The sequence below is a fragment of the Desmodus rotundus genome, chromosome 6, assembly GCF_022682495.2.
Source record: "Desmodus rotundus isolate HL8 chromosome 6, HLdesRot8A.1, whole genome shotgun sequence".
Taxonomy (NCBI): Eukaryota; Metazoa; Chordata; class Mammalia; order Chiroptera; family Phyllostomidae; genus Desmodus; species Desmodus rotundus.
This window is the reverse complement of record NC_071392.1, coordinates 45,038,668-45,065,377: the sequence shown is the minus strand read 5'-3', so window position 1 is coordinate 45,065,377 and position 26,710 is coordinate 45,038,668. Positions and strand designations below refer to the sequence as shown.

Here is a 26,710-nt window from a genome sequence, read left to right as displayed (position 1 = left end):
TTTGAAGCTCATTTGTCTTTCTTCATTCTATATTAAATTTTGTGTAGGGTTTGTAAGCCTGGTCAGGTGTGCAAACAGCAGTGTCAAATATATTTACTGGTGTTTTATCACTGGGAATAACAATTATAACTTTCAATTTAGCCATTTTCCCCTATTCAGGTTTTCTATTAATCACTCAGTACCTGTAATTACAGTAAGAAAAGCCAACAGAGAGTTGAAAACCTTACTTAACTCCTGAGGACCTCGTTAGCTGCTAATGCAGTGCCCAGGTCTTAATAAGCGCTTGTGCACTCATTCGGCAGATGTCCACTGAGTGCTTGCTCTGTGCAAGGCACTGTGCTAAGTGCTGAGGATAAAAATAGTGACTGAGACATTCTCCCTCTTTGTTTTTAGCATCTACAAAATAAAAAGTACGTTGATACTGTTGAATTTGTTAATTTTCCAAAGAATTTTTTAAAAACCTAGGTAATAGAGCTGCAAATGGCAATAGGGTTTCTCATTGAAGAGAGAAACAATAAAGGATGATCTCTCGAAGAAATTTAGTTAAACTTTATTTTGAGCCTAGTGTCTAGTCCATTGTGAATCATTGCCTTGGAGATATAAGGCCTTCCTTTTTTCTACTAAATCAAACGTATGATATATTTGATAATTTGGTGCAATATTTGGCCCAAAAATGTTTATAACTATTGTATCTCAATTGTTGAGTCTCCTTTATTGGTTCACAAATTGCCTGTTCTTGGTTCACCATTTGGTGGCATTTTGGGTTCATTTTCTCATTGGTACAGGGCATAAATTTTTCCCCAAGTCTCATCTTTCCAAGTAACATGTGTGTGCCATTGATCTTCCTGCTGCTGACTAGGGCTGAGATATTTCACAGTGCCCCCATTCACCCATCCTCCCACCAGGAGAACAGAACTGAGCTCCCCACCAGTCCATCTGCTCAAAGTTGTAATAGCAGAAGTGTGGAAGTGGGGACTTATGTCTAATTGGCTTATTTAATGTGAAAAAATAGAGTAGGACTTCAAGCATTGTTGGTTTAACTGACTTAACTTGCTAAGGTAGACAAAGTTTAGTAGGAGGAAAAGTTTCTGTGGCTTTAACAATTATCTTTTATTGCTATACATTTTAATGTAAACCCTACTCAATATCTAATCTTAAATACATTTACTATCAAATGTATTCTATCTTTTACCTAAGACGGGACATACACATCACTTGGGAAATTCTCCCAACTGAGGTCGTCACTAGCACTCTCTTCCTTATGTTCCAAGGTTTAACAAAATTGCAGGGAATCAGTTAAAACATGTACCCATTCATTTTAATGTTTGTCAGTTGATATTTTTGATAGCAATTTGTATTGTCTTTCTGTATTTAATCTTTAGTAACTGCCCTATTCAGGGCAGTAGCCACTTTTAACACTAAATAATGTTTTTTTTCTAATTTCCATGAAAAGATGTGCACAATTTACTTGTGATGCATTTTAAGGGAAACTTGTTTTTCAAATGTTTATTAGTTGGCATATGATATCTAGGTATGCAGTGCATTCATGTGCATTTATTTTTGTGGTTTTTTTACTTTTGTTATGCTTAAAAAGATGCTATATCTCACATTATATAAATGTTACTCCATGTTTCTGCTTTAGTCTATCTATATCATAACAATTTATTCTGGAATTTACTTTGTTGTATGTTGTGAGGAACAATCCTAGTTTTTTTCCAAATAGATAATAGATTGATTATTCCAGTACTAAAAAAAAATTCCAGGAAAAAAATTTTAATCTAGAGGTTTCAACAATGCTAAATTGTCAGAATACTTTGACACCTCTAATGCTGAGCCTAAATACACCTATAAGGATGAATTAATAATCTGTTGAAGGAAAAATACAACCCTTGGAGGACAGTACCTTTTTAAACATTTAAATGTGATATAAGTAACTTTTATTTCAGAGAATTTTTTCTACTATGGCCCACTTCAATCCAGTTGTTTATGCATTCATTCATCAAATATTGGGTAAGGAATACTATGTACCAAACACTGGGAAGGGCAGCAGGCATGCAATAGAAAACAAAAGAAGACACAGTATTCCCTATGGAAGTTCACAGTTTAGTGGAAGAGAAAGATATTCAATAATCACACAAGTGAACTTATAACTGTGGAAATGTTTCATTTAGCAATAAACATTCTTTTGATAAGCATCTTTTTAATATCTACCTCCATACTAAGATATGTTTTTTGGGATACTACAATGAGTGAAATGTGGTTTTCTTCCTCAATTTGTAGTCTAGTCAAGAACTCAGAAATACCAACAAATACATATAATACAATGAAAAAGATGCTGCAATAGAAGTGGATTGTGGTCTCTTGTGCACAGAAAAGAGAATAATATGCTCTATCTGGACACAGGAGTAAGAAGGGGAGGCTGAATGAAGGAAAGCTTCATGTATGAGACACAAGGCTGGAGTAATGCTTAACCAATATTGGAGGCTGTAGCCAATGCAATAAAATAAGAAAAAATTAAAAGTTTAAGATTGACTATTTATCTCTTCTTTGGAAAAGAAGAGATAAAGCCATTGATAAGATTATCTGGACAGTAAGCTCAAGGAACTCTAAAAATAAAAGCATGAAAACTATTAAGAGAGTTTGTTGAGGTTGATAGATATAAGATCACTATATAAAAAATGAATAGCATTCTAAATATAACATACAATGAAACAGAAAAAAAATCAATGGAGGAAAAAGAGGAAATAGACTAAAGACCAATACCCAAATAAAATAATGATTAGAAAGTTTAAAATGGTATAAAGCCAGAGGGACAAAGAAAATAGAGGGTGGAAACAAGCAGATATAACTAAATTTTGGAAAATGAAAAGTAAATGGAGAAGTGGTAACTAAACCTACCGTAAAAAGCTTAAACCCAACTGTCTACAGAGAAAGAGTTTGCATCACAGAACACAGAAGAGATTCAGGGATAGGAGAGAAAAGTGTTTCTGGAAGCAAGGAATAGACAAGAAGATGAAAACAATGATATTGGTTAAAATTCTGAATAAAGAACAATGAGACTTCTTCCATCTTGCTCCCAACAGAAAACCGTTCTTCCCATAAGAGACAGGAGGTTTATTTTCTAGACAATTTGAATCAAAGAGGTTGAAGAAGACCCAGAAATTTCAGGTAGCAAATGATTGCGATGAGCCTAGCATATGTTTTAAAGGCATTGAGAAAAAGACTGTTTCTGGAGGGGTGAGACACTTCTCTCTCTCACCACAGCACTCTCTGACCTTTCAACTCCCAGAATACTGGAATCAGGTTTATATCATCCAGACAGGACACTAAAGATTGCTCTCTTGAAAAAAATACCCATAAATTAAAATTTGAGAAATTTTGTAATGAAACAGTCAGGTCACCCTGCTTACACAAATTGCTTCCAATCAACCTTATTTGTAATAAGTGGAGAAAGAATGGACTAGCTAATAGATGTTATTAAGACAATTATTATGAAGATAAAAAAAAACAAATGTAGGTCCCTAAGCATATCATTACACAAAAATAAATCCTGTTGAATTTATTTTATTTTTAAATAAATTTAAAAATAAAATAAAGACATTAATGGCAGAAGTAAACTTTACAACTTTTAGAAAAAAATATTGTTATGGGATCATGGGAAAGAATAATTTCTTACACATGACACAAAACACATATCATAAAAAAGATTGGTCTGTAGTTTCACTGGATTAATTTCTAAAACTTCTGCATAATGGAAGAGACCATAAAGTTTTTTAAAAAGCCACAAAATAGAAGACTGTTGAGAACCGCCCTGCCTGGTTTCAGGAGCTGTAACCCCCATGGCTAAGGCTGAGTACAAGACCTCGGGAACATAAGCCACTAAGAAGACAAAGCTTATCTTCCCACAGGGGTGCCGCCTCTACCCCCTTTACTTCACCTTGTTTGGCCCCAGGCAGATGACTGCTTAGCCAATGACGCATAAGATTCCTCAAGGGAGGGACAACCTAAAACAGGCATGGTCACAGTAGGGACATCAGGGAAGGACTTGGGGGCCTATAGAAAAAGGGGGTAATGGACCCTCGCTCCTCAGCTTTGACATAGCCTGAGTCCTCATTCTGTCTGAAAAAGTCTCCTAATCTCTTGGCTGCCTGACTTTCCCTGCCTGACTTAAGCCTGAAACAAAGTCAGACAGAGGGTGGTGCAGCCCTGGGCAGGAACTGGTGGTTCCCCAGGGCAATAAGGCCTAAGAAAGAATGCATAAAATCCTATGAAACCTGATTGCTAAGAATGCCCTCAATTTTCTGATAAGAGTCCAAGCATGAAATGAGTTTGTTTTCCAAAGTTGTATGGCCCTTTAGCTATCTGACCCTGACTCAGAATAAGCCCTCATAGTTCTTTGAATGTTATCTATTATTTGATCATTACTGCCTGACAATAATTGATGAGCTTCACCTGTATTTTTGTACAATCTGAACCCAATAAAAGCCCACTGAGGAAAAGGCTCAAGGCCCTTCTCCTCCAAGAGATTGGCCATCTTTCCTCCCCAAGCAGATCATGTCTTGGTAGACTTATTCTCACCCCCGGGTGGCCCACGGGAGGGGTCTTCCAGACAAAGCTCCCCCACAGAAGACAAACCCACAATATATAATCAATAAAGGACTAGATTCTAAAATATATAAAGAACTCATACAAATAGGTAATAGAAGATAATAACCTAATTTTTTAATGGGCACAGGATAGGAATCCACAGAAGGAAAAACTGGAATGACAAGATTTAAAGGTGTTCAACCTCATTATCATGGAAACCGCATTTAAAATGATGATTTGATACCTAACTATGGTGGCATAACTCAGAATCTGAACATGCTGGTGTTGGAAAAAGGAACTCTCATGTGTTGATAAAAACCCTCATACACTACTGGTTTATATTGGTGCAACCTCATTTTAAAGTGTAGAATTGCTATTATCCAGGTCTGTGAGACCAACAAGTCAAGTCATGATGGCCACTGAAGAGACTGTTCGTTACTAAGATAAGGGGTTATGCCACACTATGCAGGAGTCACATAGGGAGCACCGGGGCTTTCAAGAGGCAGAGAAAACGAGGGGGAAGCATGGACATCAGTCTTTATTGTGATCTCCAAAGGTAAGGCAAGGCAAGGCAGGGTAAGCAGGTTTAGGATTGGCTAGTTGAAATAATTCCTGCAGGCTCTGGAATTTGAGAACTCTTTCTCCTTGTCTGGTACCTGGCCCCGGGATGATAGAACAGAGGACTACTGTCTTCTGGAGCATAAGAACCTGATGGATATAGACTTTCTATTGGTTCATTTGCATACAAAAGGTGAAATCCTGGGAGACTTGTTTGCTGCCTCAAAGAATTGGCTACAAGTGTGGCCAAGGATGTGGAGAAAAGGGAACCCTTGTGCACTGTTGGTGGGAATACAGGTTGGTGCAACCACTAAGGAAAACAATAATTTAAAAAATTAAAAATAGAACTGCCTATGACCCAGTGAGTCCTCTTCTGGGTATACAGCTAAAGAAACACAAAACACTAAATCTAAAATATATACACACCCCTATGTTCATTGCAGCTTTATGTACAATAGCCAAGATATGGAAGCAACCCAAGTAAGTGCCCATCAATAGATGAGTGGATAAAGAAGGTGTGGACATTTACACAATGGAATATTACAGGCCATAAAAAAGAAGAAATTCCTACCATTTGCAAGAGCATAGGTGGACTTACAGGGTGTTATGCTAAGTGAAATAATTCAGAGAAAGACAAATACCAATAATTTCACTTATATGTGGAATCTAAAAACCAAAATAAACAAACAAAATAGAATCAGACTCAGATAAAAAGTAGAGTCTGATGGTTGCCAGGAGGGAGGGGGCTTGGGGGACTGGGTGAAAAAGCTGAGGAAATTAAGAAATACACGTTGGTAGTTATGAAATAATTACATGGACATCAAGTACAGCATAAGGAATATAATCAATAACATTGTAAAAACTATGTATGGGGCCCTGTAAATATTGGAAATATCAGTGGAATACTTTGTAAAGTACAGGATTACCTAACCACTATGCTGTACACCTGAAGCTAATACAAAATAACATTGAATGTAATTGAAAAATAAAATTTAAATTAAAGAGAAGAATTGGACCTGGCCAGTGTAGCTCAGTTGGTTGGAGCATCATCCTGTACACCAAAAGGTTGTGGGTTCAATTCCCGGTCAGAGTACTTACCTAGGTTGCAGGTTCAATCCCCAGTTGGGTCACGTATGGGAGGCAGCCAATTGATCTCTCTCTCTCTCTCTCTCTCTCTCTCTCCCTTTCTCTAAAATCAGTAAACATTTTTTTTAATTTTAAAAAGAAGAATTGAAATGAGCAGGGAATTATGCCTATGTCCTAAACTAAAGAAAATTATGGGATATTTACAACTTCTCAGGCCAGTACTTTGTGTCTTCTTTTTTTTTTTTTAAGATGTTATTTATTTATTAACAGAGAGAAAGGGAGGGAGAAAGACAGGGAGAGAAACATCTATGTGTGGTTGCCTCTCATACGCCCCCAACTAGGAACCTGGCCTGCAACCCAGGCATGTTCCTTGACTGGGAATTGAACTGGCAACCCTTTGGTTTCCAGTCCAGCACTCTATCCCCTGAGCCACACCAGCCAGGGCCAGTACTTTGTGTCTTTAAGGTGACATAATAATTTTTTTTAAATGTTGCAGCAGACATTAAACCATCTCCAACTATTTTGCATTCCCACATCATCGGGAGCATTATCCTGTCATTCAATTTTTTAAAACTGTGAGCTCTATGACTTTCCAAGTTTTCTCAGTTTTAAGTGTAATTTTATTGTGTCTTGAAAATATTTCCTTAGGGGAATAAAAGCATTGGCTACACCTGGGACGGGTAGTCTCTTCCTAGTCGATGAGGCCCTGGATGCCAGGGCATCAGGAATACAGAAAATAAAATATAGTAAATACAAATCTCTGTATAAAACAGTATAATATCAGAAACATGGAATGTTACATCAGCTGAATATGTACATGCAGCATGACCCAGCTACTTCTAGGTATTTATCACAGAGAAACTTAACATATGTACTCAAAAGGTATGTGCAAGAATGTTCACAGCAGCATTATTCATAATTGCAAATAATCAGGAATAATCCAAGTGTGCATCAACAAGAGCATAGATACACTGTGCTTTATTTACACAATAGAATACTGTATAATGGTTAAAATTAATAAACTAGAGTACACCTGTTAACGATAAGAAGTTGCAAAATTATAAATATAGTATGATGCCATTTAACTGATTTTAAAAGTTGCAAATACTATATGTTGCTTATGAATACATGTATATATTGCAAAAATATAGAAGCATGTGTGGGAACAGTAAATACAAATGCATGACAGTGGTTACCTCAGGCAGGGGAATAAGACCGGAGAAGAGCTCTGTGGAAGACATCAACTCCAGCTGAAATGTTTTATTTCTTTTTTAAAGGTCAGAATAAAATAAAGCAAAATGTTAAGGCTTCAATAAGTTGTGTCCATACAAGAGTATTATATTATGCTCTATTCTCATGTGAAGATCTAAATATTATAGCAAAAAAGAAAAGAATAATCAGGATTTGTCAAGCAGATTCAGTTGGGAAATATGGGCTTTGTGCAAAAACAGAGGCAGGTACTAGCTTAGCTCCTTAGGGGACTCACAGATCATTTGAATTTGAGGAGGGCTCCTGGGCAGCAGCCTGGAGAGCAGCCTGGGGACCAGCCCCAAGAGCTGCATCGGGGCGGAGCAGTGTTGCTGTGGGCATCAGGAGTGAATGAAGGGGAGCAGTTCTCTTACTAACAAAATTCAGCTTTAACTAGGAGACAATAGGAAGCTGTCGCAGATCTTTAAGCAGATGACCTTCGGTTAAGTCGATTCTGGCCAATGTGTGGAGAGTGGTTTGAATAAGTTAAGGAAAAAAAGCTGGGAGACTAGAATTAATACGATTAATAGGTAAATCTGGGACAGCAGCTGAGGAATAATCTTAAATTGTCTGACAAGAATTTTACTAAGGATTCATACTTCTCCAGAGTAACTGCTTCACATATAAAATATAAAAAGCAACTATACATCTATAAAAAGTAAATATAGCCCTGGCTGGTGTCGCTCAGTGGATTGAGTGCCAGCCTGCGAAACAAAGGGTCACCAGTTCAATTCCCAGTCAGGGCACATGCCTGGGTTGTGGGCCAGGTCCCCAGTAGGGGGCGTGTGAGAAGCAACTGCACATTGCTGTTTCTCTCCCTCTTTCTCCCTCCCTTCCCTTCTCTGTAAAAATAAATAAATAAAATCTTTTTTATGTTTATATATTATGCCTATTTTCGGGGGTGACCCTTTTGTCTCAAGTCCTGTTTAATGCCATCCTGCTTGTGATTGGGGCAGATCCAGGTTTTGTTGGCTTGAAACTTACACAATTTGGTGGTCTCTCTTTAAGATAAAGAACTCAAAATTATAAATGCAAAATTAGGTACAAAAGTGAATATTTATTTAAAAGAGGAAAATAAATCAATATTTTTAAAATGTGCAAATTTTTAAAAGTGGACAAATGTCAGAAACCTCTGAAACTGTCAGACTTCAAGAAAGATGGATCAGAAGCAAAAAGATGTCATCCCACATATTGGGGTGCATAAAATAGGACACTTCACACACAGATGAACTCTCTATTTATTTGTGTGAAGAACTAACAACTAACAATTTTCTAAATTTGATGAAATCTACAAATCCACAGATCCAAAAGGCTCAGCAAACTTCAAGCAGGATAAATAATTAAGTAAAAAAAATTACTGCTAAAGAGAAAATTTTAAAACAATCGTTCTCCCATTCTCAGTCTCCTAATATAATTTCTTCACATGCTCTGAATTTAATCATCTCTTGCCTGTCAGCAAACACTGGCAGGAACCGTGAAGAATCTGAGGTTTTACCCTGCAAACTCACAAGTTAGCCTGCCACCGCCTCACAGATGCTGACAGAAGACACAGGACTCCTGTAGAGGCAATAATCTTTGTAATTCTCATAAAATCTAGTAATGGCCTTGCCCCTTGCTTCAGGTTTTCCTCCTACTGTTTGGTCTGTTCTGTCTTCTTTGCAGACTCTTCTCCTGGAGTTATTAGTGGCCAGCATTTCATTCTCCTCTGCATTCACTGTGGTCCTTCACAGTCCATCCTCCAAGCAGCAACTAGATTGATCTTTTCAAAATGCAAATACAATCATGACAACTCCTGCTCAAACTCCTCAAAGAGTTCACATTACTCTTAGGACAAAAATCAAACTCCTTGACATCACCCACCAGGGCTTATGTGATCTGACTGCATCATCGTCTCCACCTGTACCACTGCACTCTGCACGCCGTCCACAGTGGCCATCTTCATGCTCTTTCTGCTCCTCAGATGTGCAGTGTTACCTCCACTGACAGGGCTTTGTGCACGCTAGCTCCTCCGTGCCCCACGTCCACCTCTTTATGTTGATGCTGCAGCTAGTCCTGCTCTAGATTAAGTTTTGTATTTAAGTGTATTCATATATCTAGATTTTTAAGTATATTTTATTGATGATTATATTACAGTTGTCCCATTGTTTCTCCCTTTTATTCCCCTCTGCCCTCCCCTCCCACTAGCATCCCCCCCACACACTTACTTCATATCCATGGGTCATACATATAAATTCTTTGGATTCTCCATTTCCTATACTATTCTTAACCTCCCCCTGTCTATTTTGTACCTACCAAGTGTGCTTCTTATTCCCTGTACCTTTTCTCACATTCTCCCTCTTCCCCCTCGCTGCTGATAACCCTCCATGTGATCTCCACTTCTGTGATTCTGTTCCTGTTCTAGTTGTTTGCTTAGTTTGTTTTTGATTTTGATTTTCTTCTTTAGGTTCAGTTGTTGATAGTTGTGAGTTTGTTGTCATTTTACTGTTCATATTTTTTATGATCTTGGTTTTCTTAGATAAGTCCCTTTAACATTCCATATAATAATGGCTTGGTTATGATGAACTCCTTTACCTTGACCTTATCTGGGAAGCACTATATCTGCCCTTCCATTCTAAATGATAACTTTGCTGGATAGAGTAATCTTGGATGTAGGTCCTTGCCTTTAATGACTTTGAATACTTCTCTACAGCACCTTCTGTCCTGCAAGGTTTCTTTTGAGAAATTAGCTGATAGTCTTATGAGAACTCCTTTGTAGGTAAGTGTCTCCTTTTCTCTTGCTGCTTTTAAGATTCACTCCTTACCTTTATTTAATCTTGAGTAATGTAATTATGATGTGCCTTGGTGTGTACTTCCTTGAGTCCAACTGCTTTGGGACTCTCTGAGCTTCCTGGACTTCCTGGAAGTCTATTTCCTTTGCCAGATTGGGGAAGTTCTCCTTCATTATGTTTTCAAATAAGTTTTTGATTTCTTGCTCTTCCTCTTCTCCTGGCAGCCCTACGATTCAGATGTTGGAACATCTAAAGTTGTCCTGGAGGTTCCTAAGCCACCCCTCATTTTTTTGAATTCTTGATCCTTCATTCTGTTCCGGTTGAATGTTTATTTCTTCCTTCTGCTCCAAATCCTTGATTTGAGTCCCGGTTTCCTTCCCTTCACTGTTGGTTCCCTGTATGTTTTTCCTTATTTCACTTTGCATAGCCTTCACTTTTTCCTCTATTTTGTGACCATACTCAACCAATTCTGTGAGCATCCTGATTACCAGTGTTTTGAACTGTGCATCTGATAGGTTGGCTATCTCTTCATCACTTACTGGACCATATTTCGTTGTCTCATTGTGGAATGTCATCTAGACTTCTTTTATCTTTAGATCATTCACCCAAGTTTGTAGTTATACTTTTATTAAAGTAATTATCTAACCAAATTCTGTCATCTCCTCCCCTACACTACATGGTACATCCACACTATGGAGGACTGTTTTAAATTCCATACGAGCAGTTTACCTTTGTAACCTCAATGTCTGCCACACAGTATTTGAAAACTTTGAAACCTGAAAATTCAGTGTTCATGCTGCCTGTCACCACCAAAACCAATAAGTAGAGACAGAGATTGAATTTTTATGGGCACTTTATTCAAATGGCCGGTGATCTGAGAAGATGGTGTGTTATGTACCCTAAAGAGACAGTCTTACATTTCATTTCTAGCCAGTATTTTTTACAAAAAAGAAAAAGTGTAGGTAAGGGGTTTGGAACTCAGGAAAAGGCTTAATCAGATAAAAGCTGCAGTTCGGCAATTTCCCTAGCATCCTTTCATCTGTTGACTGGTGATCTGTGTCTTGGGTGGTGGGATGTCTCTCCCTGGAGCACAATGGCTCAGACACCATCTTGATTGCTTGCAGTCCCCCCTGCAAGAGGTCTAGTTGCTTGTGGTCCTGGAGTCAGGGCAGGTTATATCTTCATTTCCCGAAATAATAGCTTTTTACATGCGTTCATTACTAAGCTTATTAACTATTACCTAAAACTACAATTTCCCAACTCTTGAATTCCCCCATCAACTTGAGAGTTGTTAAAATAATAAATGAATGCATAAGTACTTCCAAAAACTTTATATCACACTATTCATTGGCCTTATGTCCTTAGATGAGCCTGCTTATTCATCTGCAGTATGAGAGACATAATATCTATCATGGAACTATTGTGAAAATTAAATATATATCTATAAATATAGATGTAAATATAGATATATCTTTTAAAATGACCACAGGTCTTGCCCTGGCTGGTGTGGTTCAGTGGGTTGGGCATTGTCGCATAAACTGAAAGGCCGTTGGTTTGATTCCTTGTCAGGGCACATGCCTGGGTTGCTGATTGGTCCCCAGCTGATCACTGTTTCTCTCACACATTGATGTTTTTCTCCCTCTCTTTCTCCACCCTTCTGCTCTCTCTAAAAGTAAATTAATAAAATCTTTTTTTAAACTTTTAAAAAATGAAATAATCGCACATCTTTCTATCAACAGAGATAATGCTTTTGAGTTAAAATAAAATTGAGAACTTGAGAAACTACATTTGTCACATGTATCGTGGATAAAAATCTAATATTCTCAGTATACAAAGTTCTTTTTAAAATTGAAGGGGGCAGGGGGAAAGGTCAAGAATCTATTTAGTAAATGAGCAAAAGACGCGAGTAGATAATCCAGGAAAACAGATATAAAAATGACCCTTAAACATATGAAAAGATCTTCGACTTCATTATTACAATAAAAATGCTAATTAAACCTCAGAGATACCATTTCTCACCCATCAACTTGGTAAAATTCAAAAGCTTGACAATACAAGCTTAAAAAGGTTGTGGAACACTGTCCTCATGCATTGTGGGTAGGAATGCAAAATGACAAACTTTAAGGAGAGGACAATAATAACAGTTAAGAAAACCACACATTCATTTACCTTTTTGACCCAGCAAACAGCAATTCCACTTCTAGGAATTTATCCTAAAATTACACCTCCAAAAATATGAAAATATATATGTACAAGTTTATTCATTACAAAATCATTTATAACTGTAAAATATTGAGAACTACATAAATGTCCAAACATAGGTGAGTGTTTGAACACTACATGGTACATCCACACGATGGAGGACTATGTGACTGCAAAAAGAAAGGACAATCTCTGCGAGCTGATATGGAGTGATTTCTATCAGATACCAGGGAGTGAAAAGATCTAAATATAAAGTGCATACGCAGCCATCATTGGCGTGAGAAAAAGGGGCAAACAGGAACACAAGCATATATTTGCTTAGCATTACAAAGAGAAACATAGAAAAAACAAACCAGAAAATCATGAAGTTGGTTACTCACAGGGGACTGGGTGGCATAGGTGAACAAAGGGGGAAAGACACTTCTCTGATCAAGCCATTTGTATGGCTTTCACTTTGGGGATCATGTTAATGTTCTGCAAATTCAAAAATTAAATCAAACCAGCAAAGATGTAAAAGAGACGCAGGGGGTTAAAACTGAGAGTAAATTCATCTCTAAACTGGAAATAATAGTATCTAACTCACAAAGTTGTGATATGAGCTTATACTTAGTGCTTAGTATGAAGTGCTTAGAACAATGCCTAGCACATGTGAACACTGAACAAGTGTTAATCAGTATTGCTGTTACAACTCTTGTTACATTAGGTACCTGAGTGCTGCTTCCAAAAGCTGTATATAGTCCACCTGTCTACGGTGTTGCTAAAGTTGAGTCCTCCAACAGCCCATCAGCACCATCTAGGGTCGTGTTATAAATGCATCTCCCAGGCCTTGTGAATCAGAATCTGCATTTTCAACAAGATCCCCAGATGATTGTATTGAATGCATGTATTGAATACATCATAGTATAAGTACTGGGCTGTAGAACACACTTATGGCAAGATAATTTCATCAGATAGCTAAGGTCAAGTTTCAAAGAAACGATACCAGAAATGCATGTCAGAGGAACCCAATTCCTGCTTATTATCTCATTCTGTTAAAATTTATTCAGAGATGTTGAAAGCCTGAAGAAATGGAAAACTAGTTTTACACATGTGCTCAAATATCAGTAATTCCTCGGTCCAGGACTCTCAGAATGGTGTTAGTGCCCTTGAAGGGAGTGCCGCCGTGTGGAGCAGAGAGGAAATTTCCAGCTCTTTTTCCAGTGCGGTAAAAGACGGCGCCAGAGAGCCGAGAGTGATGCGTGGCCTCTGCTCAGGGGGTGGGGTCGCATTGTCAGAAGCCCTGGCGTCTCCAGGCTCTCTTTTCAGCTTTAAGAAAAGCTGCCAAATAGCTGGCTCATCACATGTATCACTGCAGTGTGTACGGGCAGAAATGCACAAAGCAGAAAAAAAGATGACCCTAAGCCCCCTGTAATCGTTGCTAAGACATAGTAGCAGAGGAGAGTTTTTACGTTGAAATCATTTTTACCCCTCACTTTATTGAATTTGGGCTCTCTGATTGCGGAGTTTTCTTGCATCCTACTTGTCAGAAATAAAACAGGCTCCTCCCTCCCTCTTCTTCCTTTCTTCCTCTTTTACCACATCTTCCTTCCCTCTCTCCTTTACATTCTCCGTTTTTCCTCCATTTATATTTCTTTCTCCTAAATTGCGTGTACTGCTGCTTTACTTTAAAAAAAAAAAAAGTAGTTCTGTAAATTCTAACTCGAAAGCCTGGAAAAGAATATGTCACTCATTGTTGTGTTGCACAGTATTTCCAAGTGTTAACGGAAGGCACCTCGTCCAAGTTTCTTTTAATCGCACATTGTCATTCAGCATTTTAATGTTCCTGTGCTAATCTTAATCTCCATAATGACTATATTTGAAAATAAATGTTAGGATGGTTTCATTTTTTAAGTAACAATAGGCAACGTTTTCTACTTGAATACTATCGCTTGTTTACTGTGCTTTCTTCAGCCTCGAACCTCTCAATTCGTCTCCTCCTTCCTACCTCTAAGCTACAGGAATCCCACCTCGAGCTTCAGGAGCAGTGGCTGTCATTTTCGTAATTTGTGGGGGCTGGACGAGCCGGGTGTATCTTTTGCCAGCACACCTGAGAAGTTCTAGGAGCTGAGAAGAGCCCCCAGGGTTGCAGGGGTCGCGGGGCGGGGCAGGGCGGGGCGGGGCGGTCTTTGGTTTCGGGCTTCGCGCGGGTGCAGCGCCTCCTCGGAGAGCCGCGCGGGGAGGAAGCGGCGCGGTGTCCAGGCTGCAGAGGCTCCGGAGCGCAGCGCGGCGGCGGCTCCGCCCAGGGCAGCCGCGGGCAGCGCGGGCCGGTGAGTGCGCGCGGGCGACCGCGGGTCTGGGCGCCGCTGGGTAGCCTAGGCACCAGGCGGGGAGGAACGGGGCTCTGACCACCAGGACTGCAAGCCAACCGCAGCGGGGGCTCTCGGTGTCGTCGCCTGTCCGGGTGGCTCTGCCTCCGCTCTGGCTCTCTCTCTTGCTCCCACTCTTTCTTAAAGATAATGGTCAACCAACTTGACTTGTCCACACCTGCGCTGTCTCCAAGGATAAATCTGCAGAAGGGCCGTCCTTTGCAAAACTCCCCTCTCCCCTCCCCCTCAGTCGCTGCAGCATAGGTTTTTAAAAACATTTTATTTATATTTATATAAATATAAAGACCCCAAGGTGGGTCTGCCCGCTTTTGCCAGCTGGGGTACCCCGCTCAGCGCCCGGGCAAAGCGTGAACCTCGGGTCTCCCGCAGCTCCGGTAACCAAGGGTTTGCTAAGAGCCTGCCTGCCCTAAAACCTGGTTGGCAGCTTCCCGCCTGACACCCTTCTCCTTCCTAACCCCTTACCGCACAGGCGGTTCTGACATTCTGAGCTTCGGAAGCTCCTAGCTTAAGTTTAGGAAGGAGGTGCGCGGGAAATCCATTTACTGGCCCCACTGAGTGCGCCCTCCCAGCCAGGCCCAGCCGAGGGTGCGCGACCCGCGTTCTCTGGAGTCAAGCCCAGAGTGGGAAACTTCAAAAGCCTAGAGCTGTGAAGAGGGTGGATGGGTGGTGAGGAAAGCGAAGAAGAGTCTTCTGCCCAACTGTGGTAACTACTGTGTTATCAGTCTGGGGTCTAGACTTTTAAAACAAATGGGAGTTTTTATAACAACTAAAATGGCAATTTTGTGCGAAGGATTGGAATTCAGCTTTTTCTTATCTGCAAACTAGGAACAATTTGCCTTACATAGAAATGTATAATCTAAGGTATACTTGGAAACGGAGGGGAAATTTGAAGTATGTGATAGGAAGTGCGGTTAACCCTTGAACAACACCCGTTTGAATTGCGCAGATCTATTTATGGGGGGGGGGGGGAGGTTGGGTTTTGTTTTTGTTTTTGAATAAATACTACAATAGTGCAAGTATATTTTCTCTTCTTTATGATTTTCTTAAGGTTTTCTTTTCTCTGGGTTACTTTTTTGTACGAATACAATATATAACACATATAACATAAAAATGTGTTACTCCACTGTTAATGTTTGGTAAGGCTTTAGTCAGTAGTGGGCTATTCGTAGTTAAGACTGGGTGAGTCAAAAGTCATACTTGCACTTTCGATTGCATATGGGTTGGCACTCCTCACCCCTGCATGGTTCAAGAGTCACCTATGTAAGCCTCTTTGTCCTTTTTTTATTGTTGTTCAATTACAGTTGCCCTCATTTTCCCCCATTGCTCTCCCCTGCCCTGCCCTCCCATCCCCAACTTTCAGTCCTCCCCCCCGCACCTCCTAGTCCTTGTCCATGGGTCCTTTATATATGTTCCCTGACTTGACCATTCCCCTTGTTTCCTGAAATGGAGTTTGAAATAAATTTTTGCTAAGTAATCCTAATTAGTATAGTATTTGTGGCAGGAGACTTTCAGGCAGGGGTCAGGAGGCTGGAGAGAGAAATTCAAACTAATTTGCATTTGAAAGAAACTTAGGGTGAAGAATTCCTAGGTAAGGTTGCTATGGCTGATATCTTAATTGCACTGCTGGAAAGCATTCTAGTCTTAGGTAACACCTGAAGCCCCAATTCTGTTACGTAGGATTTCTTTTTTTTCTCTCTTTAACTACTCTGAAACTATACAGAGTTACACGTTCCTCATTAATTTATGAGTGATACCAAAAGAATTGACTCAATCTAACACGTATTGGAGCACCTTCCCTGTATGAGGCCCTTTGCTAAGAAATGCAGAAGAATGGCAAATAGAGGAATTTTCCAATTAAAACAACGGCAGCAACAGTGAACTGGTTTGCAAGGTTTGCACTGCCTGTTCAATTTAAAATCAAACACAGTTGAGCTTTCATTTCATTCTAAATGACCAGTGTGCACTTTGGTATCTTAATCATTTTGTAATTTTCTACCATCATAGGTAGTCTGCATTTCAGTAATTCCAAAGTAAAAGGTTTTCTAGGAAATAACTAAATGAAAAGATATGTCCATTTACCCTACCATCTGCATTACCATTGAGTTGATAAGTCAAAATCAACAAGAAAAATGAGGTGATGATTTTCCTTTCCTTTGATTCCAAACTAGTGAAATCTTACACTAATGAAGAAAATGTTAGCATGAATAAATTTAATCCTCTGGTGCTTTCCAAACTATGTTTCATCTAAGTCCATTTGGAGAATAAATCCAATTTCATGAAATCTTTCAATCCTTCTTTTCAAGGATGGTTCTAGAAGGCAATTTCATAAAATCTTTCATTGTGGATACCAACATCACCAACATCATCTCCCCAACTTCTCCCTTGAATTCTAGGGAGCTTTGGGGAGGGGACAGGACTTTCTTAAAATCTGACCCAAACTAGGGACTTTATCACTGGGAAAAAAACACACACATACCCATTCAAAATGTTGCGTATCTTTCAGAGGGTTCCTGGTCCCCAGGAATAAGACGTCACTTTAGAACAAGGGTCAGAGGGTTGGTAAATGGAGGAAAATGGAAATGAAGCAAGGACAAACTGAGTGGATATAATTTAATTCATTTTCAAATGGCCTTTCGAGTAAGTATTCTGTGAATGGGAAGCAGTAATTGTATTATTTGTAAAGGACTAAAGATAAATTAGTCCTATTTTTTATTTGATGAAGATCAACTTTTATCTTGAACATTATGAATATCACTTTTTAAGATGTTTTTGTTGTTCTTCTCAAGAAAAGTGCTTTTGAGATGATTTTCTTCTAGTACTGATACATGATTCAGGACAGTTTCTCACATGCCAACTCTTGTAACCATGAATGACTAAGTATGGGAATGGTTGAGTTCAAAATTTGAATCTCTCTCTCATAGTTCACCTTTAAGAAGGAGATATATATATACATATATATATGTATATATATACACACACATATATATATATAATATTTTTATTATATAATTACCATTTTAATGTAACCACTGTGATAACAGTAGTTGTGTCTTGGGAGAGAGTTTGTTGTTATTAGGAATGAATGGATAGCATAAACAAATATTTGGGACATAACTTCTTTCAAAAAACAAACCAGGAACTGTGGATTAACTTTCCTTTCTTCTGTACCTAGGGCCTAGGAGCCAGCTCTCATCCCCACTGACCAAGGTTTTACTGAACTGCACGAGACCGCCCAGCAGGGGACCCTGTCCTCTTCCACCTTGTGGTTCACATTAGACCTCGGTAAGCAGAGGGGCCCCTGGAACTAGTAAAATGGGAGAGCGGGTCTTGGATAGTGACAGATTATACCTGGACAAAAGGATTCCTTAACAGTTCCAGAGACCTGAATCATACTGAGAGAGATAGAATGCCAGAACCATAAAGCTTACTGTCCCCTTTTAACTTGGATCAGGACCAGCCTTACTGTCCCTTAGATATGACCCAGCTTTGACTTATCTTATTCTTGAGTAACAACTAGGTGGCTGGTCACAATGCTAGAATGTCATTGAGAGACATTTACTAGATGAGTAAGTTAATGGAAGTCATGATTTCAACCCAAACTCTGCCAATAACTAGGTTTGTGATCTTGGGCAAGTTATAAGTTAAGTTCTTTGGACCTTAATTTTTTATATATGAAATAAGGTTGCAACATAGGATTAATGGTTCTTGATGAAGTTGAATCACCTGGACGGTTTATTTAAAAAAAAAAAAAATCTTGGTCAGAGATTCTGATTTAATTGGACTAGGGCAGGCCGAGACATCTCTGTTTTTTAAAAGCCCCCTTCCCCTGCACACAACACCCAGAAAACACTAATGCCCAGTGAAGATTAAGAACTACTGGTTAAAATAACCATTACTAACTGATTCTAAGGTTGTGTCACTTAAAGATAGAAAGCAGGCCCATAAAATTCTTATTACACACACTTAATGGTAACCAAGCCTAAACCTACACATGCCTTTCTAAGAAGCAGTCCAAATCCAGCAATTTCCATTTGTTCAGGGAGAGTGCTGTGCCTCCTCCCAGTTCAGTATTCCCACAATGTCTTGCAAGTTTTCAGCAACTGGTACATTTTGATGGGCTGAATCAGGTGCAACTCCACTTATCTAAGATGATTAGTTGTTCCTAAAGGTCCCCAGAGACGATCATGTGTCTTCTTGGTGTCGGTACCAGTGTTTAATAGCCTATTGAAATTTTCTCCTAGAGGTCATCTGTGACTTGTTGGGGTGGAGGCGAAAGGTGTCAGCAAGGGATAAGGATGATCACCTTGATCGTGCTGAAATGTGAGCTTCTGTGTCCAAACAGATAAAAAAAAAATGATCCTCACACCTTCTCAAGTAGTTGTAGACTATTGAGTTACCAGAACTGGGATAGGAAAAAAGAGCACATTGTTTACTTTGATCATTTGTTGGGACCTAATTTTGTTGCCAATACATTGTAAATTCTACAGATATTCACACTTTGAAAATTATTCTTAGATTTAAAGGTATAACTTACTAAATTGTAATCCATGAAATTTATTTGTTTGTCCTACCCTTTTTTTCTCATCCCAAACACCTAGAAGAAGAAAAAAAAACAGTGTGTGTGTGACTGTCAGATCAGTCAAAGAGAGACGGACATGAGTTCACAAAAGATGGAAAGGCATTAAGGAGGAAACATAGAACAAGGGTAAGAAGACCTGTGGATTACAAGGAGCTGCATTTAATTTCTTTATTTGCTCTCTGCTTGGTTTTAAAATTGCTACAGTTTATTCTCAAGCGTTCTGAAATTTAAGCAAATCATTTCATCCCACCTGCTATGTGTCAGTAAATGTAGGCTTCTGGCCCGCCATTCCTTTGTGTTCTCTGCAGTCTTCCATACATGGTGCGTGGAACAGTGTCTCCACGAGTCAGTTGGCAACCTGGATATAGTTGGTCTAATCCAGCATTGACCAATCCCAGAGTCTGACTTAATTCTAAATAATGTTTTACATTGAGGAATATTTTTTTCTGGAGTGGAAAGTTACTGGCACCAGAGTTCTTTAACTTTGGTGTCTCAGGGGAACTGCCCTTACCTTATGTCAAAAATCTTGTAGAGAATTACAGAACCAACTCAGCCCCCACCTCACCATCGACCTAGAGCTGGTTATACTCACTGCCATTAAAAATTTTTTTTCTAGTATTTGATTCATTTCATGTGTTTATTGCTGATCATTGTTCCAAAGATTTAGTAAGATGGCCACATACTGTTTTGTTCTTTTGGAAGTTATTCTTTACCTATTTCTTAAAATGAATTAAGGTAGAAATAAATATACAAGGAAAAGATGGTTTTGTCATCATAACTTTAAATCTAATGAAAAAAATTATTATTAGATTCAAATGCCCAGTATGTGTTTATATGTTGTATAAGCATCTCTCCTCTCACAAATCTAATATTTTTAAGGTAGTAAGTATAGTCAAGGTTGTTCTGGTCTTTAATATTAGTCCCTTAAGTGTTTACTGTACCAAAACAATTAAATGTTGGAAGATAACAAGAAATGACAAAATTTTCTTAACTAGTCTATTTTGTTGAACATTTTAACAACCATCTCCAAAGCTAGCAAGCTTTTCATTTCTTTCTTCTTTTCTTTTTTTTTCTGAAAATTTTTTTATTTTTAAGTACATTTTATTGATATGCTATTACAGTTGTCCCATTCTTTTTTCTCCTCTTTATACCCCTCTACCCAGTACCCCCATTTCCTCCAGTATTCCCCCCCTTAGTTCATGTCCATGAATCATACATAGAAGTTCTTTGGCTTGTCCATTTCCTATACTATTCTTAATCTCCCCCTGTATGTTTTGTACCTACCAATTATGCTTCTTATTCCCTGTACCTTTTCCCCCATTCTCCCCTCTCCACCTCCCTGCTGATAACCCTCCATGTGATCTCCATTTCTGTGATTCTGTTCCTGTTCTAGTTGTTTGCTTAGTTTGTTTTTGTCTTTTTAGGTTCAGTTGTTGATAATTGTGTTTGTTGTCATTTTACTGTTCATAGTTTTGATGATCTTCTTTTCCTTAGATAAGTCCCTTAACATTTCATATAATAATGGCTTGGTGATGATGAACTCCTTTAAGCTGACCTTATCTTGGAAGAACTTGATCTGCCCTTCCATTCTAAATGATAGCTTTGCTGGATACAGTAATCTTGGATGTAGGTCCTTGCCTTTCATGACTTTGAATACTTCTTTCCAGCTCCTTCTTTCCTGAAAGCTTTCCTTTGAGAAATCAACTGAGAGTCTTATGGGAACTCCTTTGTAGGTAACTGTCTCTTTTCTCTTGCTGCTTTTAAGATTCTCTCCTTATCTTTAATCATTGGCAACTTAATTATGATGTGTCTTGTGTGTTCCTCTTCAGGTCCATCTTCTTTGTGACTCTGAGCTTCCTGGACTTGTATGTCTATTTCCTTCACCAAATTGGGGAAGTTTTCTTCCATTATTTTTTCAAATAAGTTTTCAATTTCTTGCTCTTCCTCTTCTTCTTCTGGCACCCCTATATTTCAGATATTGGAGGATTTAAAGTTGTCCCAGAGGTTCCTCTGCCTCTCCTCATTTTTTTGAATTCTCGTTTCTTCATTCTGTTCTGGTTAAATGTTTATTTCTTCCTTTTTTTCCAAATCATTGATTTGAGTCCCAGTTTCCTTCTCTTCACTGTTGGTTCCCTGTATATTTTTCTTTATTTCACTTTGCATAGCCTTCACTTCTGCCTTTATTTTGCATCTGTACTCAATCATTTCTGTGAGCATCCTGATTACCAGTGTTTCGAACTCTGCATCTGATAGGTTGGCTATCTCCTCATCACATAGTTCTTTTTCTGGAATTGGATCTATTCTTTCATTTGGGTCATATTTCTTTTCTTTCTTTTTTTTTTTTTTTGGCACACGTATTTTGTTGTAAGGGCTGGAGCCTTAGGTACTTGCCAGGGTGGGACAATCCACTTCACTGCTGTTGTAGTGCTATATGTGGAGGAGGGGACAGAAAAGGAACAATGCCACTTGCTTGGCTCTTGCCCTGTTTTCAAGAGACTGGCAGTTTCTCCTGCTGTACAACCCTCACAGGATTATAGCCAGAGGCTATGAAGCTTTATTTTCCTCACACTGAAGCCCTGGATTGTGTGGTCTGTCTCACTCACCAATTGTTCCTCCTGGTTTATCTGCACTCAAGTGGGACCACCCAGTTGGCCAGCCACCACCTTGCCATGAGTCCTCTCCACCCCAGCTGCCTGTCTCCGCCCCACCGACCAGTTTCAATGAATGTTTCCTCTTTACTCCTTTGTTGTTGGACTTCCCAGTTTGATTTTATGTCAGTTCTGGGTGGGTTTTTTTGTTTGTTTTTAAATTGGTTGGTTCCTTCTTTTGTTGTGTGAAGAGACAAAGCATTTCTACCTATGCCTCTATTTTGGCCGGAATTCCTCTTTCTTCTTTTCTTCCTTGATTCACTCATTTGTTCAACAAATGTCTAATGAATTCCTACTGTGTACCTATGCTCATGTAGCTTTAAGTCTCATGCAGGGAGGGAGGAATACAGAAAATAAGGAAGCAAAATACAGTATGGGTAAGATGGTGATGAGTGCTATGGAGAAATGAAAAGCTCAGAAGATAGTGAGGGAGTTGGTTGGGTAATATTTAAGATAAGGTGGCCTAAAAAAATGATCTTGAGCATAGACTTAAAGGTGATGAAAAAAACTTATGAAGCTTTCTGGGAGTGGAGCTTCTAGCCAACGTACATCCCTGAGGCAGGTACATGCCTGGCATGTCCACAAAACAGCAAGAGGGTTTGGGTGGCTGGAACAGAGTGACAAGACAGGAGGCAGAAAGAAATGAAATCAACGTAGAAAGGGGAGGCTGTGGGGCAGGAGTTCGGGAGGGTGCTGAACATCACATAGGATCTGGTAGGGCCTTTTCTGTGGGATTCTTGGAAGGTGATGTGAAGATCAGTTTCATACAGTTTTGTCAAAGTAGCAGCAGCCCCATGTTCTTTGTTTCTTCTTTGTTATGTCTTCTAAATGTTCCCCAACTATCCTTTTCTCACTACATCAGCCTCTACCCGTTCTTTCCCTGGCACTTCTTTTACCCCAAGGGACGTTATGAAGTGGAATTCAGTATCCCATTCTCATTGCTTTCTTGATGCCCTGAAGGTTAGGTTTACCCTTCCATTTTAAACAATGTGCTACTAGTCGCTAAAAAATGGTCAGTCCCAAAACTATCAATTATGAGAGGAATTAATAAATTTATACAAAATATTTTCTTGCTTTATATTATAGCCCAGACACAAAGTGGTTGCCTTGCTGATGGGCTGTTTTACAAAAATAAATGTTGGTATCCAACAATTAAAAAGAATTTCATTAAAATGTAGTTTCAAATTCTTTAAAATTTGGACATTCTATTTATATGATGTTCTAGAATAGACAAAACTAATGTACAGTGACAGAAATCAGAACTGAGGTTGCCTGACTTGGGGTTATGGCAGGGATTGACTGTAGGAACACAGGAGACAATTCTGGATGATAAAAAGGTTTTATTTATTTATAGTGGCCTAAAATGCATGGCAAAACTCATTAAACTATACCTTTGTCTGTGCAGTTCACTATATGTAAATTGAACCTCAACATAAAGGACTTTTAAAAATAGAAGCGAACATTCAGTGAGAGCTGAATAGTAGCTGACCACTTTGGGCTTACCATATATGCTCTCTAGATTGGCACAGACTCACGTGGTTCACTTCAGTCATTACCCACCTAGACCTTTGTAGGTGGTATTGGTATGTGATTCCTACAGTAGACTTTTGGCAGTTTTATTTTCAACTGTCAATGGGGAGCAAATCTGAAAGGGCCTCATCTGTTTAATTGGCAGTGAAGAAAATAGTATCTGACTCCTAAGGTTGTATGTGAAGTATATAACAGAAACAAACCTGATAGCTTGGATCAGTCAAGCAGCTCACATACAATCACCTCTCAATTAATGGCGTTCTCAGTGAAATCTGGGATGCTCACAGGTCTCTGAACATAACTCTCACTCTTCCTATCAAATGCCAAGGGTTTCCTGTGTTTGCAGACTTCTCTGAAAGAATAACAGAAAGTAGCTTTTACTCTTATTATCAGCAATTAAAACTTACTTTTATTATGTTTGTTATGAAAATAATAGTTTCTACTGTGGGAATACTAGAAAGTATAGATTAAAAGAAAATAAAATTACCCACAACTCCACCATCCAAACATAACCTCTTTTACCATTTTGTGGTGGATACTTGCACATCTTAATACGTCTATATATTTTATGTTAAAAGCATGTTTAATTGATAAAATTTAGCATACAACTTCCAAGTTTGCAAAATGGAAAAATAATAAGTCAAAGATTAAAGAAGAAAGCAAAAGCATTTTCCTTCTCTCTATCCTGTAACTATTTTTAAATGACTGTAAATTTTTACAAAGACTAGGAAGAACTCTGAAGAGAATGGGACAAAAAAATGTCTGGAGGAAAGTTACTGGTGAAGCAGAACCAAGAATTAGGACAAGAAAGACCACCATGGGAAGGAGGGTGACCCTCTAGAAAGAAGCTCTGAGCATGGAGTCAGCAAGGACAGAGAGCAGGCATGAGCAGCAGGGGCCTGCAAGCAGAGGAATTAATGGAAAATCTTTATGAATTGGTTAAGGTGAACCAGTGCTTCTAATGTGCATTTGGCATTTAGGTAAATATTTCTCTTTCTGACTTCTGTAAAGTGACGGGCTCTAGCCTGAAGGCCAGCTCTTGCCTCTTTACCTAAAGTCAGTCCAGAAGTCAACAGAGCCCACTGGTACACAAAGCCTCTCAATCATCATTTCATTCAGGGAAGGATCCTATCTTGTAAACAATTATGTACATAATAATGGAGGAAAACACCATTAACCAGGAAAGTCAATGAAGTCTTTAATTTTAAAAAATATATAACCAAGAATTACTAGCCATACAAAGAGCATGGAAAAAAAAATACAGTTACTAATGCTAGAGGGGATATCATTTAAAACAACTTTAAAAAAAACTCTGAGTACCCTCAGAGTAATTAAAAAGCTATTGTTTCCATATACCAAACACAGAATTCTATTAAGAAGGAACAATCAGAAAACAGACAAAAATATCCTGAAAATTTTTTAAATAAATATTAAAATAAAAATAATTTGTTAGAAGGGCTAAAAGATAAAGTTTGAGAAGGCTCCTGGAATGTACAACCAGATGTTAAAGAGATGGAGAATATATATGCCAGAAAAAAAGAAGCATAGAAAAGCAGTTCAGTAAATCCAATACCTGTCGATTGGAGCTCTAGAAAAAGAAAACAAAAAAATAGAGGGGTAGAAGTTGACAAAAACAAGGGGAAAAAATCCTGTTCTTCAGGAAAAGTATGATATAAAGAAGGGCCATCAAATGAATGGGGGGAAATATCCATAGAGAGTTACAATAATTACAGAGTCAACCTCAGAGTCAAAGATACAGAGAGGCCGCTAACACTTTATGAAAGGGAAAATATAGTCACTTACTTAAAATTTACATAAGGCTTCCCATCAGTGAACTGGATACTAAACTACACTGGAGCAATGACTTTAAAATTATGAGGGAAAATTATTTTGAACTTAAAATTATGTTGCCAGTAAAATTATCAATTAAAAGTGAGATTGAAATGAAGACATTTTCAGACATTCAAAGACTCAGGCCATTTACTTCTAAATATCCTTTCTGAAGCAATTACCTAAGGATGTGCTCCAGCAAAATAAGGGTTGAAAGTAAGAAGGAGGAAGATGGGGAATAAGAAAGAGTCTAACTTCCCAAGTGCAATTAAATTAACTCCCAGCTAACAGAAGTGTACCACACTTAGAAAGAAATTTATACAAATTAAGACAAATAATGATCTGCATGAAGAATGACTTCAAGAAAAATTAAGTAAATTTCATTCAATAGATAGAGCCAGTAACGAACAATATTCACACAGTTCTAATAATGGGGCTTTAGCAACATGGAGGAATAAGTTAACTTATACAGACTTCCCTCCAGTACAAATACACAAAAATAAAGGAAAAAACACAATTAAATGTTTAAATAAATAGTTACCTTTGAAATAAAGACTACTAGAAGAGAGCCCTGGCTGGGTAGCTCAGTTGGTTAGACTGCTGTCCTGATGTGCCAAGGTTGTGGATTCGATCCCCATCAGGGCCATACAAGAATCAACCAAGGGGTACATAGACAAATGGTACAAGTTGATGTCTGTCTGTCTATCTGTCTGTCCTGCTCTCTTTCTCTCTCTTCCACCTTCCTCTCTCTAAAATCAATAAATAATAAAAAATTTTATTGAAGAATACAGAAAAGCATTTTAAAAGAGCAGTAAGTTCAAGTTCATGCTCAGCACAACCTGTAGGAGTTTGTCTGTGGGATACAGATCCTAGGGTGTGAGGATGGGGTTGTACTATTCAAACCTGGAAAGTAGACATGATCTCAGTGCCAAGAAGACAGTGAACCACACCCCCAATATCCTATTTAATATGAATTCACAATTTTTAAAGTCTACAAATCACCATAAGGGAATATCAACAAACAAAACAGAAGAATTAGATCCTCCAGAATTTGAAATAATGGAAATATATGAACCAAATATTGTGTGTTAAAAATTATTAAAAGGATAAAAGGAATAGAAAATCAAAGGAAAAAATAGTACACTATAAAAAATAAGAGCATATTTTTAAAAGAATATAGGGGTATGAAAAATATACACATTGAATATTTTTATTTTTTAAAGTATATTTTATTGATTATGCTATTACAGTTGTCCCATGTTTTCTCCTCTTTATTCCCCTCTGCCTATACCACCCCTCCCATTATCA

General features: G+C 38.4%; 1 protein-coding gene across 4 annotated transcripts in view; it reads left to right on the top strand.

Annotated features, from left to right (window-relative positions):
* Window positions 1–14,667: 14,667 nt before the first annotated feature.
* The window catches only part of SLC26A5 (solute carrier family 26 member 5), a 50,390-nt gene continuing 38,347 nt past the window's right edge, over window positions 14,668–26,710 (top strand). For 3 of the 4 annotated variants that reach the window (XM_053925968.1, XM_053925967.1, XM_053925965.1), the window contains exons 1-3: window positions 14,668–14,755; window positions 17,988–18,097; window positions 19,414–19,520. The gene's annotated coding sequence lies outside the window, so the exon portion shown is untranslated. Of the gene's footprint in view, window positions 14,756–17,357; window positions 17,453–17,987; window positions 18,098–19,413; window positions 19,521–26,710 lie in introns of those variants that run through there. The other variant, XM_053925966.1, reaches the window with a different exon arrangement.